This window comes from Fukomys damarensis, unplaced genomic scaffold (genome assembly GCF_012274545.1).
Source record: "Fukomys damarensis isolate Sample0158 unplaced genomic scaffold, DMR_v1.0_HiC HiC_scaffold_33, whole genome shotgun sequence".
NCBI classification, from domain to species: domain Eukaryota; kingdom Metazoa; phylum Chordata; class Mammalia; order Rodentia; family Bathyergidae; genus Fukomys; species Fukomys damarensis.
This window is the reverse complement of record NW_022900945.1, coordinates 41,099,175-41,108,205: the sequence shown is the minus strand read 5'-3', so window position 1 is coordinate 41,108,205 and position 9,031 is coordinate 41,099,175. Positions and strand designations below refer to the sequence as shown.

Sequence of the window (9,031 nt, the reverse complement as noted above, 5' to 3'; positions counted from 1 at the left end):
ACCCCAAGTTCTGCATCTGTGGCATCAGTCAAACGTACATCAGAGTTATTTGGGAAAAATGTGCCTGTATTGAATACGTACAGATTTTTTCTTGCCCTCATTCACTAAACCAGGATAACAGATATTTACATAGCATTTACATTGTTTTAGGTATTATAAATAATCTAGAAATGGAGCGGCAGAGGGGGCATGAAGAAGGTGGAGGTGGTGCTTGCTGCTCCTGGGCAGTGGGAGGGGGAGGCTACCCAAGGACCCTGGATGCCTCTCTAGAGCATGAGATCGGGCAAGAGCGCCCACTACATCTGATTCTGCTGGGAGCCACCAACCTTCCCTCCCCAGACATCAGCACTGGGACCAGAATGGAAGTGACCTTTGGGCCTGCCTTTTCAGCCACCACCACTATCACCAAAGCTGATGGGAGCAGCACATACAAATGGTACCGAAGGACACCTCCCTCCTCCAGCACCCTTGCCTACTCTGGATGAGGAAGACAGCGTGCCCCCCATCAGCACTCCCTGCCGTTCCGAGTTCAGAGTGTCCCTGTGCTCCACGTTCTCACTGCCTGAGAAGTCGCTGGTGTTTGCTGAGCAGCCCTCAATAAATCTGTGCTTCCAGCTATGCTGCAGCACGTGCCAGGACCCTGTGGTCACCACGCAAGGACAAGATGTGCCTTGAAGTCAGAGAAGTGTCCTGTGGACAACACCAAGCTAATAGTAGTAAACAACATTGCAGTGGCTGAGCAGTTGGGGAGCTCTTCATTCACTGTAGGCATGGCTGTCGGGTGGCAGGCGTGGGGAAGCCCAGTGTCTTTGAGGTGGCCCCCCAGGGGTTCCCCTTCACCATAAAGCTCAGTGCAACTACAGGCTGGTGCACTGCCCCAAAAACCCCAGCTGTCCTCCCCTCCTCAGGATGAACCTGGAAGCTCGCCTCAAGGAATGTGAGCACATCATGTCCCCACTCCAAGTACGGGTGTGCAAACATTGGAAACCAGGACACATACGAGACACATCTGGAGATACACTGCTTCGAGGGCCTGAAGGACAGCAGACAGATGACCGCTTCCACAAGATGCATGTGGTGCTGCCACAAAGGAACCAGGAGACGGCCTTCTTATGCTCTACGCTGGGCAAGCTCTCAGAGAAGATCGACCAACTAGAGAAGAGCCTTGAGCTCAAGTTTGATGTCCTGGATGAGAACCAGAGCAAACTCAGTGAGGACCTCATGGAGTTCCAGAGGGACACATCCATGTTGAAAGATGAGCTGTCCCATATCAGTGCACAGTTGAACATGAGCATCCTAGGATCCTATGACCCTCGGCAGATCTTCAAGAGCAAAGGGACTTTTGTGGGCCAATAGGGTCCTGTCCAGTGTCTCTGTGTCTGCTCCATGGGTGACCTGCTCTTTAGCTGCTCCTCTGACAAGACTATCAAAGATGGGACACCTGTACCACCTACAAGTGCCAGAAAGTACTAGAATGCCATGATGGCTTCATGCTGGCTCTCTGTAACCAGGGGTGCAAACTATACCACTGGATAGTATAGTGCAGATTGTACAATCATCGTGTAGGACATCCAAAACCTGCAGAAGGTGAACATCATCCGGGCCCACGACAACCCTGTGTGTATGCTGGTGTCGTCCCACAGTGTGCTCTTCAGTGGCTCCCTGAAGACCAGCAATGTTTGGGACTTGTGGGCACTGAGCCAAAGAGGAAGAAGGAGTTCACAGGCCTCGACCACTGTGTTCGGGCCCTGGTAGCAGCCTAAAGCTACAGTGGCTCCTACTAGACAATCAAGATCTGGGACATCCAGACCCTTGACTGCATCCATGTCCTGCAGCTGTCTGGTGGCAGTGTCTACTCCATTGCTGTGATGAATCCCCACATTGTCTGTGGCACCTGTGAGAACCTCATCCATGTGTGGCACATGGAATCCAAGGGGCAGGTGAGGACCCTCAGAGGCCATGTAGGTACTATGTATACTCCTGCAGTCATCTTGACACCCGACCAGACCAAAGTCTTCAGTGTATCCTGCAACTGGCTCCTCCAGGTCTGGAATATGGACAACATGATCTGCACACAGAGCTCTGTGACTGCTCCAGCCACATCCCAGGGCCGGCTCTTCTCAGAGGCTGTGGATAGCACCGTAAAGGTTTGGACGCGCTAATAGAATCCAAGCCAGGCCTCGGCTCCCTCTGGGCCTGGTTTGAGCCAGGCTGGCCACAGAGTTTCTGCCTGCTATGTGGGGACAGGTAAATGGACTCAAGTGGCCAGCAGTGTCCCCCAGTGCTACTCCATATTTTGTGAGCCCCCTTCTATTTGGCCCTGCCTTCACTCTTGCCAGGGTGAGGCCCAGGCCCCTCCGGGTGCCAGGCCTAACACTCTTGTCCACCCTTCATCCACACTCTTGATGAACTGAGAGCCTTTTTACTCAGCTTTTATACTGACTTTAGAATATATAGATTTGATTACGTCCTGATTGAAATAAAAGTAACACAGACTGTGAAAAAAAATCTAGAAATGGTTTAAAGTATGCAGAAGGATATGCCTAGATTATATGCAAATTCTATGTCATTTCAAATAAGAGACGTTAGTGTCCTTGGATTTTGGCATAAGAAAAAAAATGTATCAACTCCCTGTCCTGCAGATGACACAAGAATGTTTAATTTGCTCTATGAGCTCTAATTTTAAAAACATGTGTCAGTGTTGGTTTATGACATAGAAGTGTCTGGACATTTGGGAGAAAGTAACTGGTTCATCATGGAGTCTTTTGTGGTATAGAAAGGACTTGCTAGTTTCACTCAAGGAAAGCAGATTTCAACAAGTTGGGATATCTGCATGAGTCAAACACTTCAAAAGAGACTATGGCTAAAGAGGGGAAAAAAGCGCCAGGAAAAAAAATTTGTATTGTACAAGCACATTAACCAAGAAAAGAGGCTTGGCCCCTCCATCCTATATTTCATTTTCCTTCAAGTTTTGTCCAATTTAAACCCTAAATTTGTCTTACTTTTTCTTTCCAGTCCCACAGCATCTGCTCATTCTGGCTACCTTCATTTTTCACCAGAGCTATCTCATTGGCTTCCTACCTAGCCTCCTGTGTCAACTCTGGCCCTTTTGCAAGTGCCAATACGTTCTTATTCTTCACATGGTAGCCAGAGTGTTTTGAAAGGCAATCTGGTTGTATTCTCACCATCTGTATCTCACTGGAGCACCCCTAAGACCAGTCTGTGGCTTCCCAGCACTTTCAGAATAAAGAATATAGCTTAATAGTTCACAAGACCCTGCAGAATCTGGGCCACACCTGTCTCTCTGTCCTGCCAAGAGCCATCTTATTCTTCCTTCTGCTCACAATGGCCTTCCTTCAGTCCTGCATAATTGCCAACCTTGGCCATGCCACAGGGCCTTTACATGCACTATTCTCTTCCTAGAAGACTCCTTTCTTCCTCCCTCCCCTCCTTTTAAAAAATTAATAGACTTTGTTTTTAGATCAGGTTTAATTTCATAGCAAAAATGAAGGGAGAGAACAGAGCCTTTCTACTTACCTTATCTCCCATCCAGCTCTACACACAGGTTTCTCCACCATCAGTATCCTGAACCAGTGTGGTAGGTACCTTTGTAATAACTGATGAACCAACACTGACACATTATTATCACCCAAAAACTATAGTTTATGTTAGGGTTTACTCTGCACTTTGCGTTTTATGGGTTTGGACAACAGTTTAATAACAGTTTAATCCACCCTTATAGTATCATAAAATATTGTTCTTCCTTTCCCCCAATCCTTGACAACTACTGTTCTCTTTTATTGCCTCCATAGTTTTGCCTTTTCTAGATGATATAGCCCTTTATGTTTGGCCTGTTTCACCTAGAAAATTGCTTTTAATATGCTCCATATCTTCATGGCTTGATAGCTCATTTCTTTTTTAATTGAATATCACACTAATATGAATGTACCAGTTTATTTATCTTTTCTTCTATTGAAGCACATCTGGTCAGCCTCCAAGCTTTGGCAATTATAAAAATGCTTTTATAAACACCTGGATGCAGGATTTTGTACAAATAAGTTTTCATCCCATTTAGGTAAATGCCAAGGAACACAATTGCTGGATTATATAGTAAAAGTGTGTTTAATTTTGTTAGAAACTACAAAATTATCTACTAAAGTGGCTGTACAGTTTTGTATTCCTACCAAACATAAATCAGAGTTCCTGTTGTTCTATATATGGCCTCATAACTATTTGCTGTTGTCAGTGTTTGGGAATATATATATAATAGATAGATAGATAGATAGTCAGACAGATAGATGGTATATGTGTGGTGTTTGTTGCTGGGGATTGAACCTAGGGCCTCTAGAATGCTAGGCAAGGTGCCTTTCACTGAACTATACCCCGAGCCCTGTGCTGTTTTAATTTGCAATTTTCTAAGGAATATGACATTGAGCACTTTCCCATATGCTTGTAATTGCATGTTGTTGGGTGAGGGGTCTGTTCAGATCTATTGCCTAATTTTTAATTGGATTATTTCCTTCTCCTTTTCTGACTTCAGTAAATTCATCCGGCTCACCATTTAGATCTCAGTGATACCTTCCTTGCAACTTTAATTAGCTTTAAAGACAAAAAAAAAAAAAAGAATTCTTTATAAACTTTTACAGCACTATGTGCCTCTTGTTCACAATTACTGTAGCTATACCATTATATTTATTTATGTAATTCTTCTAATAATGTATAAGTTTCCCTTAAGTTTGTAAGAGAAAGCACCACATCTGGTTTTATTCCATGGTGCCCAGTGCTGTACCTAACACATATATAGTAGTTGCTCCACAAATATATGTGGGTCAAGGGATAACTAAAAACCTCACTGAGAAGAAAGGCAAACTGGGGAGAAAAGGGATCATCTAAAGAAACCACTTCTAATCCTGAGTTGAGAATTTCAAAGGACATGCCAGACCACGGGAGGGGACAGAAGGCCAAAAAACAAATGCCAAAAAGCAGCACAAACACTAAGACTGGTATTAAAAATACTGACTTGTAAACTGAGCTGAGGTTTAAACAAATGGCAGAAACCACAGCAACATTATTTTACAGTTTCAATTTTTTTTTTTTTTTTGGTTGTTATAGGGGATTGAACTTGGGACCTTGTGCTTACAAGGCAGGCGGCAGAACCATTGAGCTAAATCCCTAACCCCAGAAACATTATTTTAGAAAATTATTTGGAACAAGAAAAATGAGGAAGAGCCAGGCCCCAGACTCAGTGGAGAAGGCAACATTTTTAATGCATCATGTTGTTCTCGCTCAAGAAGAGTAATTCCCAAACCGGAAAGCAAAAAAGGCAAATTCCAGAAGGAGAATGTCAAGCTGGAGATCAGTACAGAGGTGGCGGAGGCAGCATGAGCTCAGGTTTCAGATGCATCTCCTCAGAACTCAGGGACATGATTGCAAAGCCACTGTCTGCATTTTCTGAGAATTTGGGAAAGGGGCCAAAAGTCAGGGAAGTGTGAAATGTTTGCCAGTTTCAAAAAGGAAGAATGTGCAAGTGGGGGTAAATTTAATGACCTCTGGCTTCCAAACTTGAAAATTAATTCATGGTACAAATCTGGACCGGATTTGTAATGGAGTGCCTAGAAAGTGAAGCTTTAAAAAAAAAAAAAAATTCTGTCTCAATAAATTTATACTTAAAAGTAGCCAGCAAGCAGGGAAGGAGATAGCCAATCTCCTTATCCTTGCAACAATCATGTGAGAAGTCATCCTCAGTTATGTAAATGTGGGCAATACAGCACCCCACCCATTACCCTGAGAATAGGACTCAACTGGGCTCTTCTCCTAAGGTGAAAAGCAGGTTACTGGAAGAAACTGAGCAAATTTACACTGGGGCAAGGAGTCTTGGGAAACAAGGGATCAGAATGACTCTCACTGGAGGCCAAATATCTGTAAATCTCTGGTGGACTAAAAGGGCCTGAAGCCATGGATGGGCTCCATCGGAAGTGACCAAGATTTGGGGGGGGGGGCAGGTGGCCTAACCAGGTGTGAAGAGGATGTGTGAAAATGGTGACTTGATCATATTCTCATCCAGCCCAGCTGCTTCTGCAGAGAAGGTTGACAGTAGTCCAGGTGTGTGGCATTCCTGCCTGTGCACGACACAGGGGAAGACTCCCTGGTTTTTGAAGAGAGTTGTAATATTGCATCAGTACAGGACTGAGTGAGGCCTTCTGGTTTCAATAGCAAAACAGGTGGCAGAGAGAGAGAGAGAGAGAGAGGGAGAGAGAGGAGAGGGAGAGAGAGGGAGGGAGGGAGGGAGGAGAGGGAGAGAGATTGGCCAAGTATTGCATAGTATAGACTATACAACCACACACAGGTAACCAGAGACAGGGATTTGGTTTATTTAATGCACTGGACTGAGGAGTATCCTTTCAAAGTACATGTCTTCCTGGAACCTCAGAATGGACTTTATTTGTAAATAGCGTGATTAGTTAAGATGAGGTCCTACTGGATTAGAGTGGGGCCTAAGTGTAACCCAAATGGTATCTGTATAAGAAGAAGAGACATGAAGAGACACACGCTGCGGGGAGGCCAGGTGAACATGGAGGCAGAATGTTGTGTTGCACCTGCGAGTCAAGGAATGCAAAGGTCTGGGATGCAGGCAGCCCCGGGGCTAAGCAGAGGCCTAAAACACACCCTCCACGGAGCCTCCAGAAAGAACTTGATACTGTTTTAAATCTCAAAGCTTGCCATGCTCTGTAGCAGCAGCCCATAGAACTAATTGATGTGGGAGCATGAGGAATCAAGAGTCATCTGGGAAATAAGAAATTATGAATCTTATTTGAATCCTAAACTAGTAAGGCAAGTCACACTAGTTGTTAAACATGTGTTATCTGTTCTGATGAATTAAGAAAATGCTAAACTGATGACATTGTATAGTAAGTCAATGTCTGAACTGAAGTCAGTGTCTGTGGCTGAATGAGAAAAATGTGGATTAGATGATAGTACAAGTGTTGTCAGCCAGCTTCACACCCAATTAGACTGGTCAATTGAAGATAGGAAGACTTAATACTTCTGTCTTTTATAAGGACTTGGATAAGATTTTGCATATGTTCTTATCAAATGCAGAAGCAATACAAATTTGGCGGGGATAACTAAGATGACAGTGATATCAACTTTCAAAATCAGACCAATCAGGACAGCTAAAACAATGAACCACAAGTCCCAAGATGAAATTTGGGATCAAATCAAGGAAATTAACATTCATACTGTTAACTAAGTTGCAGATCCTATTCAAATTAAATCCATTGTCTCACTAATCCCCCCTTTCTGGTCTAAAATCCAATGTCTCTTCTTAGGCTCTGCCAATCTGGAACAGTTTATCTGTCTTCTAAAAAAAATTTCTGGGGAGTGACCATCACAAGCCAGAAAACATCCAGAACAGTGAGGCTGTGGAAGTCAAGTACCCTGATAATATATTGCTGTCAGCCTGGAGAGAAGTCTGACAGGGACATGCTCTTTGTCTTCAAGTTTCTTCAGCACTGAGGACCCCCAGGCAGAAGAAGGAGTAGACTTATTCTGTGTTGCCTCAGTGGATAGAAATAGAAGCAAAAGGTTGAATTATCACTAGGAAGACTTCAGCTGTGTACTCTGCAGGACATTTTGCCAATTTGTACTGACTAACTGGACCTGTCTTGTGCCATACTGAGCTATATTGGGGCAAACAGGCCCGAGGGACAAACAGCCAGGTAGACGCAGTCAGGGATGGGGCAGCTGGACAGGGCCAGAGGTGCCTAAGGGCTATCCAGCTCAGAGTAGAGAGCAGAGTGGCAACACTTGATTGGCAGACCCAACACAAAAGGTTGGCAAGGCCACATCTGGAACAGAGGACGCCTCCCTCTAATAGATTTTCTGCCAATGTCTATTAATAGATAACTTGGGGCATACCCTGCAGCCTACCTGAGTGTAGCCTGTCCATTTGACTCACTCTTAAAAGGTCTCTGACGTGTTGTGAGAAGGATGGTGTTCCAGAGAGTCAGAAATTGGCTTGGAAGCTCTCTGTTGGACACTCCTTAGGGTGCCAGTGAGTCACACCGGGGCTGACCTAAGTCATGGGCAGTTAGTTCCTATTGCTAAAGGTTTAGCCAGAATCCTTCAAAGGGATATTAATCATCCTTATCTGAAATTCATATCATCATTGAAAAATAAAACCAACTAAGTGACAGTATGAAATAAATAACATAGAAATAAATCTTAATTATATTCTATTTTCAAAGTCAGGCCAAAGTTGAGATTTTTCTGCCAGGTTAGTCCAGCATTTAGTCACCCAAAGCCCTAAGAGCAGCTGACAACTGTACAACAAAGCAGTGCTATCATTACTGTGGTTCTGTCCACCTGTCTGGCCACAAATCCACACACCTGTGTGTCCACCTTGCTGTTAATCCATTGGTCATCTGCCCCTGAAACCCATCATTCACTATACCTTTTCCATTAAACAAACTTTTGGTTATTTAGTTTCTATATGTACCCAGCTCTTGTTGGATACTTGAAACATAATAATAAACATACTAATCAAGGTGCCTATGGTTCAGTGCAGGGTGAGTGGATGAAGATACCCCAACAATGAAGCTGTCACTAGGTGAAACCCAGAACTTATGCTAAAGTTTAGATTTCGATTTTAAATTCACTCAACAAGCAATTTCTATACATGATTAAGCACCATCCATAATGGCCTGGATAAGTGATCGGCCCATGGCACTTTTGGAAGATGGTGGACACTATAAAAGGCAGAAAAGAAGATAGGTTACTGGAAGTACACTCTTGGAGGGGATATTGGAAACCTAACCCCTGCTCTTCGTCTTGCTTCCCAGCTGCTACAAGATGAGCAGCTCCTTCTGCCATGCACTCCTGCCATGATGTGCTGCCTGCCACAGGCCCAAAAACAGCAGGGCCAACTGGCCGCAGACTGAAACCTCTGAAACCATGAGTCCAAGTAAATCTTCCTCTTTTTAAATTGATTATCTCAAGTATTTTGTTACAGCAACAGAAAGCTTATCAATGG

The 9,031-nt window shown here is 44.1% G+C and overlaps 1 pseudogene; it reads left to right on the top strand.

Moving 5' to 3' along the window:
• The first annotated feature begins 273 nt into the window (after nucleotides 1-273).
• Nucleotides 274-2,162, top strand: LOC104849571 (annotated as a pseudogene).
• Nucleotides 2,163-9,031: the final 6,869 nt, after the last annotated feature.